The 8,281-nt window shown below is 37.2% G+C and overlaps 1 pseudogene; it reads left to right on the plus strand.

Moving 5' to 3' along the window:
- Positions 1-771: 771 nt before the first annotated feature.
- On the plus strand, positions 772-1,623 carry LOC110209228 (RAD51-associated protein 1 pseudogene; annotated as a pseudogene).
- Positions 1,624-8,281: the final 6,658 nt, after the last annotated feature.

Here is an 8,281-nt window from a genome sequence, read left to right on the forward strand (position 1 = left end):
CAAGGGAACTAATGAAAACAAAAGCTGTACCAGAGCTTAAATTGTATTATAAAACAGCAATCATCAAAACTACTTGGTACTGGCTATTTTAGAGTGATGAATCAGTGGAATAGGTTAAATATGCAAGACACAGTAGTCAATGACTACAGTAATCTATTATTTGATAAACCCAAAGACCCCAGCTTCTGGGATAAGAAATCACTAACAGAAACTGCTAGGAAAACTGCAGAATAATATGGCAGCAACTGGGCATAGACCAACATCTTACACCCTATACTAACATAAAGTCAAAATGGGTACATGATTTAGATGATACTATAAGCAAACTAAGAGAGGAAGGAATAGTTTACCTATCAGACCAGTGGAGAAGGGAAGAATTTATGACCAAACAAAAGATAGAGAACATTATGAAATGCAAAATGTAATGTAATTTTGATTACATTAAATTGAAAAGTTTTTGCAAAAACAAAGCCAATGCAACCAAGATTAGGAGGGAAGCAGAAAATTGTGAAAGAATTTTCACAACCAGTGTCTCTGATAAAGACCTCATTTCTAAAATATATAGAGAATTGAGTCAAATTTATAAGAATATAAGTAATTCCCCAATTGATAAAGGGTCAAAAGATGTGAACAGGCAGTGCTCAGAGGAAGAAATTAAAGCTATCAGTTTTGAGTTCCAGAGTGGGTGGGGCTCCCAAGAGCTTGATCTCTGGCAGCTCTGGCTTCTGGAGGCTCAGCATCTCAAGCTCCCTGACCCACCTCGGGCAGCCTATGACCACGCCAAGGCCCGTGCAGAACAAGAAGCCAGTCAATTACTCAGAGTCTTTGGATTCAGACTATGATGATGATGATGATGATTTTGCTGCTTGGACTGCAAATTCAAACAAAAAATCAAAAAAAACAAAGGAAACAAGACAAGAAAAGCAAGAGAAACCAAAATCCAAAAACAGCTATAAAGAAGAATCTCCACTCCAAGTGAAAACACCTAATAAAAGATGTTGAAAAAATATGATACTGCTGAATCTGAAAAAATGAATATTTCTCCTCACCTCTCTAATTGCAGTGTAGATGGTGTTTGCTTCAATTTAAATAAAGTTACTGAGGAAGATGATTCTCATGCTGGTCATAGGCCAAGAAAAGCTGCATCTAAGGCTATGATACAACAGAGGAAGTTACTTAGAGAAAATAGTGATGATGATGATGATACTGACTCTGAACCAGACTTCACAAGTGAAAGTAATTCGGATTTCAGTGAAAGTGAGGGGGAAGAGGATGAAGATTTTACTACAAGGAAAAATAAAACCAAAGAAAATAAAAAGAGAAGTGCTAAGGTCAAAGCCCCAGTGGAAAAGAAAGACAAGAAATTTCTAAGACTTCTCACAATTTAGTAGCTCCAGTGGTCTCTCATCCAGCACCTGTTGAATCAAAACCAGCACCAAAAGAAGCTTGCCTGTCTTCAAAACTTGTTAGGAAGCCATTACAAACACCCTGATGGGTCCCACCAGCCTCATCAGGAAGCAGCAGCAGCAACCAGCTGTCAAGTCTCCCAGTCATAGTCTCCGACTTGGCCTGTGGAGATTTGCATGTGTTAAACCTCTCCATCCAACTGCCAGTAGTACCTGAAAATGGTGGAAAAGAGATCTTTGATAAATGAATTCTGGTTTTGAAAGAATGTTCTTATTTGAAAAGGGTAATGATAATTGAAATATAGTTCTTTTCAATTTGATGCACAAAATCTTAAATTCTAAAAACTTAAGCAAGGATGTTGCTACTCCATTCACGATTCTGAAGAGAACTTTGTAAAGAACTGTCTTCTAATTCATTTCTTCCTAAAGAACACATATTTAATTTGGAATAACAAGTCAGGTGATGTCAGTTTTGGAAGTACCAAATGTATGATACAATGTAGTAACAGATGTATACTTATAGCCAATTATGGTGCAGTGTAATTTATGTCAATGTAGTTTTGTAGAGTTTATTGTGAAAGTAAAAATTACAATTACACTTCCCTATCTTCATGTAACACTTCCCTTGTAGAAGCTAATTAAGCTAAATAATATGTTTTATTGTAAGGATGTTTCATTTTAACTATCAAAATATTTTTCTAATAAAAATATGTAACTTTAATATTTTTAAGTAGTTGCTGAATTGTGACTTATGGCTCAAATTACAGTTTTGTATAATGTATAAATAAATTTTCATGACAATTTATAAAGCTTCAATATTGTCAAGCCCTTCCTTCTACAGAAAAGATGAATAAATGTGAACTAGTGATAAAAAAGAAAATTAAAGCTATCTATGGTCATATGAAAAAATGCTCTAAATCACTATTGATTAGAGAAATGCAAAGCAAAATGACTCTGAGGCGCCACATCACACCTATCAAATTGGCTAACATTACAAAACAGAAAATGACAAATGTTGGAGAAGATGTGGGAAAATTGGAACACTAATGTATTGTTGGTGGAGTTGTGAACTGACCTAACTATTCTGGAAAGCAATTTGGAACTATGCCCAAAGGGCTATAAAATTGTGCATACCCTTTGACCCAGCAATACCACTCCTAGGTCTCTATCCCGAAGAAATCGTAAAAATGGGAGAAGGACCCACATGTACAAAAATATTTATAGCAACTCTTTTTGTGGTGGCCAAGAATTGGAAATTGAGGGGATACCCATCAACTGGGGAATAGCTGAACAAGTTGTGGTATATGAATGTAATGGAATACTATTGTGCTATAAGAAATGGAGCAGGTGGCCTTCAGAAAAACCTGGAAAGATTTTATATGAACTGATGCTGAGTGAAATGAGCAGAACCAGAACATTGTATACAGTAAGAGCCACATTATGTGATGACTAACTTTGATAGACTTAGCTCTTCTCAGCAAAGCAAGGAGCTAAGACAACTCCAAAAGACTTATGATGGAAAATGCTAATCACATCCAGAGAAAAAACTACGGAGTCTGAATGCATATGGAAGCATACTATTTGCTTTTTTGTTGTTGTTGCTTTGTTTTATTGTTTCATTCTCATGGTTCCTCCCATCAGTTCTAATTCTTCTTGACATCATGACTAATGGGAAAATATGCTTAATATAATGTATAAGTAGAGCCTATATCAGATTGCACATCATCTTTGGGGGGGGGAGAAAATTTAAAACTCAAAATCTTCAGGAAGTGAATATTGAAAACTAAAAATAAATAAATTATTTTTTTTAAAAAAGTTGGGAAGAGGAATAGTTTGCTCTATGCAGTGACCTAAAGGCCAACTCTTAAACATTCTCACCTTTACTGTATGGTACCTCTTAAAATGCCCTCCTTGCTTTTCTACCTAAACTTTTTCTTTTTCTTTCTTTTTTTTTTTGCTTTTTAGTGAGGCGATTGGAGTTAAGTGACTTGCCCAGGGTCACAGAGGTAGTAAGTGTCATGTGTCTAAGGCTGGATTTGAACTCAGGTCCTCCTGACTCCAAGGCCAAGAGCCCTATCTACTGTGCCACCTAACTGCCCCTCTACCTAAACTTTTAGAGTTTTTCTCATTACTTAAAATCACAAAAAAACTATTTATTGTAAGTTATTTCATCCCAATTACTATAAGTATAGGTAGAAATTGCAAAGAAAATTCCAAAAGACATTAAAGAAATGGAAAAATCACCCATATGTACAAAAAATATTTATAGAATCTTTTTTTCTGTAGTGGCAAAGAACTAGAAACTAAAAAGGGTACCTATCAGGCAAGGAATAGCTGAACAAATTATATATGTATATATAAATGTATGAAATACTATTGTGCTGTAAGAAATGATGAAGGGTATGCTTTCAGAGGAACCTAAGAAGACTTCTATCAAATAAATCATCCAGAGTGAAATGAGTAGAACCAGAAGAATGCTAAACATTGTAAAGATTAAACAACTTTGAAAGATTTAAGAACTCTGATCAATTCAATGATCAATCACGATTCCAGAGCACTGTTGATAAAACATGCAACCTACTTCCCAGCAGAGAGGTGATGGACTCAGCATGAAGAATAAGAAATATATTTTTGGACACAGCCAATGTAAGAATTCATCTTGCTTGATTTTCCTACTTGTTTATTCAGTGCAGATGAGGATAGGAGGGAAGATAAAGATTTGGTATCCCCCCAAAAAACAGAAAGAAAAGAATGTCATTGAAGCTTTAAAAGAATTCACAGAAAATAAAAGTAGGCCAAAAAGAATAACAAAAAAAGAGGACAACTTTGAAAGTTACAATTGAATTCATTATATATTTAAAAAGAAAATCAAGCTGAACATAACAGAGATCCAGAGTTTGGTTTTTTGATTTGTTTTTGCTGTATAAAACATTCTTCCATTCTTTTTGTTTTATTACGTATTCTCTTTTTAGTTTATATCTGTTACATTCAGAATTAACAATAACAAAAATTGTCAACAACAAAAAATACAAATAAAAAATTGTAAATTTATCCTCAGGCTTGGTAAGTTTATACCCATCATTAAATCCAGAAGTCTAAGTTTTCAATTATTCATTCCCAACCACCTATCTAGAACCTATCCCAACCACCTTTCCTCTAAGCTCCTGCTCCCCATTTCCAAGTCTGCTGAGTATCTTCCCCTGGATATCCAAGCAACAATTCATCTACAACATGGCCAAAATTCCCCTGCAAAACCTGTCCTGTTCTTCATGTTCTCATGATGCACCATCCTCCTAGTGCTAGACCTTCCATCTGACTTTCAGCTGAAGTCTCCTGTATGTGTCACCTTCCCCATTAGACTGGGAGGTCTAGGAGGGGAAGCACTGTCTTGCACCTTTTTTTGTATCCTCAGCACTTAGCTTAGTGCCTGACATATTGTTCTTTTTGTGGTTCAGTTCCTTCAATCGTGTCCACCTTTTTGTGACCCCTTTTGGGAATTTTTTGGCAAATATATTGGAGTGCTTTGCCATTTCCTTCTCCAGCTCATTTTATAGGTGAGGAACTAAGGCAAACAGGAGTAAGTAACTTATTCACGGTCACACAGCTAGTAAGTATCTGAGGTCAGATTTGAACTCACATCTCCTGACTCCAGGCCCGGCACTCTTTCTACTGTGCCACCGAGCTACCCTGCCTGACACACAGTAAATGTTTACTGACTGACTCACTGATCTATAGGAAGTAAAGAGATCACTGAAAGAGACCGTAGACAAAGAAGAGATACTTAGGGGACATATATATCTGAGGATTGGGATATTTTAATAAAATCCTTGAGGTCAGGGACTATCTCATTTTTGTATTTGGTACCTAGGGTCTAACACAACAGTTGGCACATGATTGGCATTTAACAAATGCTTGTTGGTTAATTGATTGATCCAGGATCTGTTGTTCTTGCCACAACCAAGTCCTAACAGCTAAGCAAGCCCAATAGGCCTAGAAATAGAAGCTCTCCTTGGATCACCGGCCTTGCTATCATCATGGCCCCTGCAGCCCCTCATCCAGAGAACAACCCTTGTGGAGTGCCAACCTGGCAATTTCCTCTGCTTGTCCTGTAGCCTCCACTTCCTCATGAGGCATAACTACAGAAGACCTGGAAAAGAAAGTGCTCAGCAGCAATGCCCTTGGCATCATGAAAGGGATCAACAGATACTGGTTTTATCAATGGGACGGGCCCTAAAGATGCATTCCCATCTGTCTCACCGCTGCATTGTTAAGGGCCACCCAGCCCTTCCATCTGACTTGCAGCTGATGCCTCCTATATTTACTTCCCCATTAGGATATAAGCTTCAGTCTTGATTTTCTGTTTGTATCCCTGGCATTTAACATACTGTTTGGCACACAGTAAGCACATAATAAATACTCTCACTAATTCATTCATTGCCTTGCATTTTTATTCATTTGGTCAATCAGTCATTTACAAAGTTTTGGATTTAGAAGTACAAAAGACCTCGGATGTTACCTAGTCACAGGTCATAGGTCATAGATTTAGAATTAGAAGAGATATTAAAGGACATCTAGTTCAATTCACTCATTTTACAGATGAGGAAACTGAGGCTCAGACGCCTTTTCCCCAAGGTCACACAGATAGTAAGTGACAGAAGTAGGTTTTAAATCTAGACCCATTGGCTCTGAATCTGATGTTCTGGTTGTTTGTTTTGGTTTTTTTCCCCAAATGCGCCATATTACACTGCCTTATAAAATTAATCCAAAACCTATGGTCTTCAATGAAAGATAATACTTCATCCTGCAATAGCATTAAAATAAAAATTACCCAAGACCTCTCCAGCCCAATATTGTCTCTTGCTCAGCCTAAGGAATCAGGAAAGTTGGGTTCTAGTCCTGCTTGTTACTACAACAATTTTGTGATGTGACCTTAGGAAAGCTGGGCTGTCTTTGGGTCTCAGTTTCAAAAATAATGGAGTTTTGGGGGCAGATACGTGGCTCAGCGGATACAGCACCGGCCCTGGAGTCAGGAGGACCTGAGTTCAAATCCAGCCTAAGCAAGTCACTTAACCCCATTGCCTAACCAAAACAAACAAAAATAATGGAGTTGGACTAAAGAGACTAGAGTCTCTTCTAGCTCTATTATTCCATTTAGAAAGTTTTCATTTATGTGAAAACATGATCTTCACAGAGAGGACTTCAGAGCTGAAACTGTTATTCCTGGCAGATTCCAGCTTGGCAGCTGTTAATTCATTCCTTCAGCAAAGAAGAGTTTCCCAGCTGCTGAGTAAAAGATTTCCTGGAAGAAAGTTCTAAAAACATTTCTAAGCCAAACAAAGAAAATAAGTCTCGTGTCTCCAGGGTCAGAGCTCTTTATTAGCCTCCCAAACCTAATAGGATCCTAAGCTTTTGGTAGCAGAGGAAACTGGGGAGAGAAGGGGACAAGTCAGAAGGGATAGAAGAAGCTGGTTACTGTCATCAAAACAGGCCCTTGAAAGCAAGATTTCATCTTGTTCTAGAGGTAACATTCCAAAGGAGAAATTGAAGTAAGAAAAGACATTTTAAAAATCCTAAGATTTAGATCTACATATAAGGAAATGAAGATTCAAGATGAAGTGACTTGCTCAATCTCACAGATGACAGTAGTAAACAGAGCTGGGACACAAAGTTAAGTCTTCTGACTTCAAATCTGGGTTTGCTAACAATTTCTCCCTGTATCATGATTCTATTTTTTTCCACTTTAATTTGAGAAGAGGAAGATGTTGAAAGGGAGAAATTATGTGAGTAAATAACGCACAAGGCCGCCAGGGCAGGCCTTCATACTTTGCCCAGGCATGTAATTAGAAGGTGCTAACAGGCTCTTTCTGGAAGTGCTTTCCCGCATGGGCAGTCTCATCCAGATGTCTTTCTTCCCACATCCTCACTCTGAAGTAGAAGTGTAGCCTCTAGTTCCAGTATGTCTATTAACAAGTGCTATAAGAAATGGTGAGCTCAATGATCTTAGAAAGGTATAAAAGACTTGCACAAAATAATGAAGAGCAAAGTGAGAACACTGTATATAGTAACTGCAATACTGTTTCAAGAATAAGCAACTAAGTCATTTTGACTATCATAAATACCACAATTAAAAATCAAGGATATATAAAGTCACTATCTGCATTCAGAGAAAGACTGAAAAATGAAGGATGTATAGAATAATTTTACATTTATATATCTAGTTATATCTAACGGTAGCCATCTATGGGGGAAAGAGGGAAGAAACAAAAAAAAAAGAAATTTACGTGATAATTTTGTTGTACATTTGGAGTGAATAGCAAATTTCACATGATAGATTTGCAGTTTCATGTGCAATTTTTTATTGTGCTGTGTTATGGAAATGCTTGTGTTGTTCTCTGAACTGAAAATAATTTTTTTAAAAAATTTAAATTTAAATTTAAAATTTTTTTTTAAAAATGTCCAGTTTCCTTCACAGCAATAGGAATGGGCTCACTCTAGTGGCCTCTCTCCCAACTAAGCTGCACCTTAAAGCTGGAAACCAATGAGGGACTCTACTTGAGGCTATGTTCACTAAAAAAAACTACCATATGCTCAAAGGCCAAGAGGTCCCACTGCTGATATGATCTGTGAAGAACAGACAATGAAGGCCCACGTGGGCCTTACCATACCCAGCATAAAGTCAACTACCCAGGCCAGCTCTGCAGTGATACTATTGCTAGCTATCCTCACAGCACTAGGCTTCTGGTAGGCAAAATCAGAACTCTGTATACCTAAAAAGGATTGAGACATACATCAGACCCTCTGTGGACAATCTTCTTCTCTTCAATAGTACCCCCTAAGCCAGGAATCATACTGGAGGTGACTCTCATGTGACTGAT

This window comes from Phascolarctos cinereus, unplaced genomic scaffold (assembly GCF_003287225.1).
Source record: "Phascolarctos cinereus isolate Bilbo 61053 unplaced genomic scaffold, phaCin_HiC Scaffold_7;HRSCAF=346, whole genome shotgun sequence".
NCBI classification, from domain to species: Eukaryota; Metazoa; Chordata; class Mammalia; order Diprotodontia; family Phascolarctidae; genus Phascolarctos; species Phascolarctos cinereus.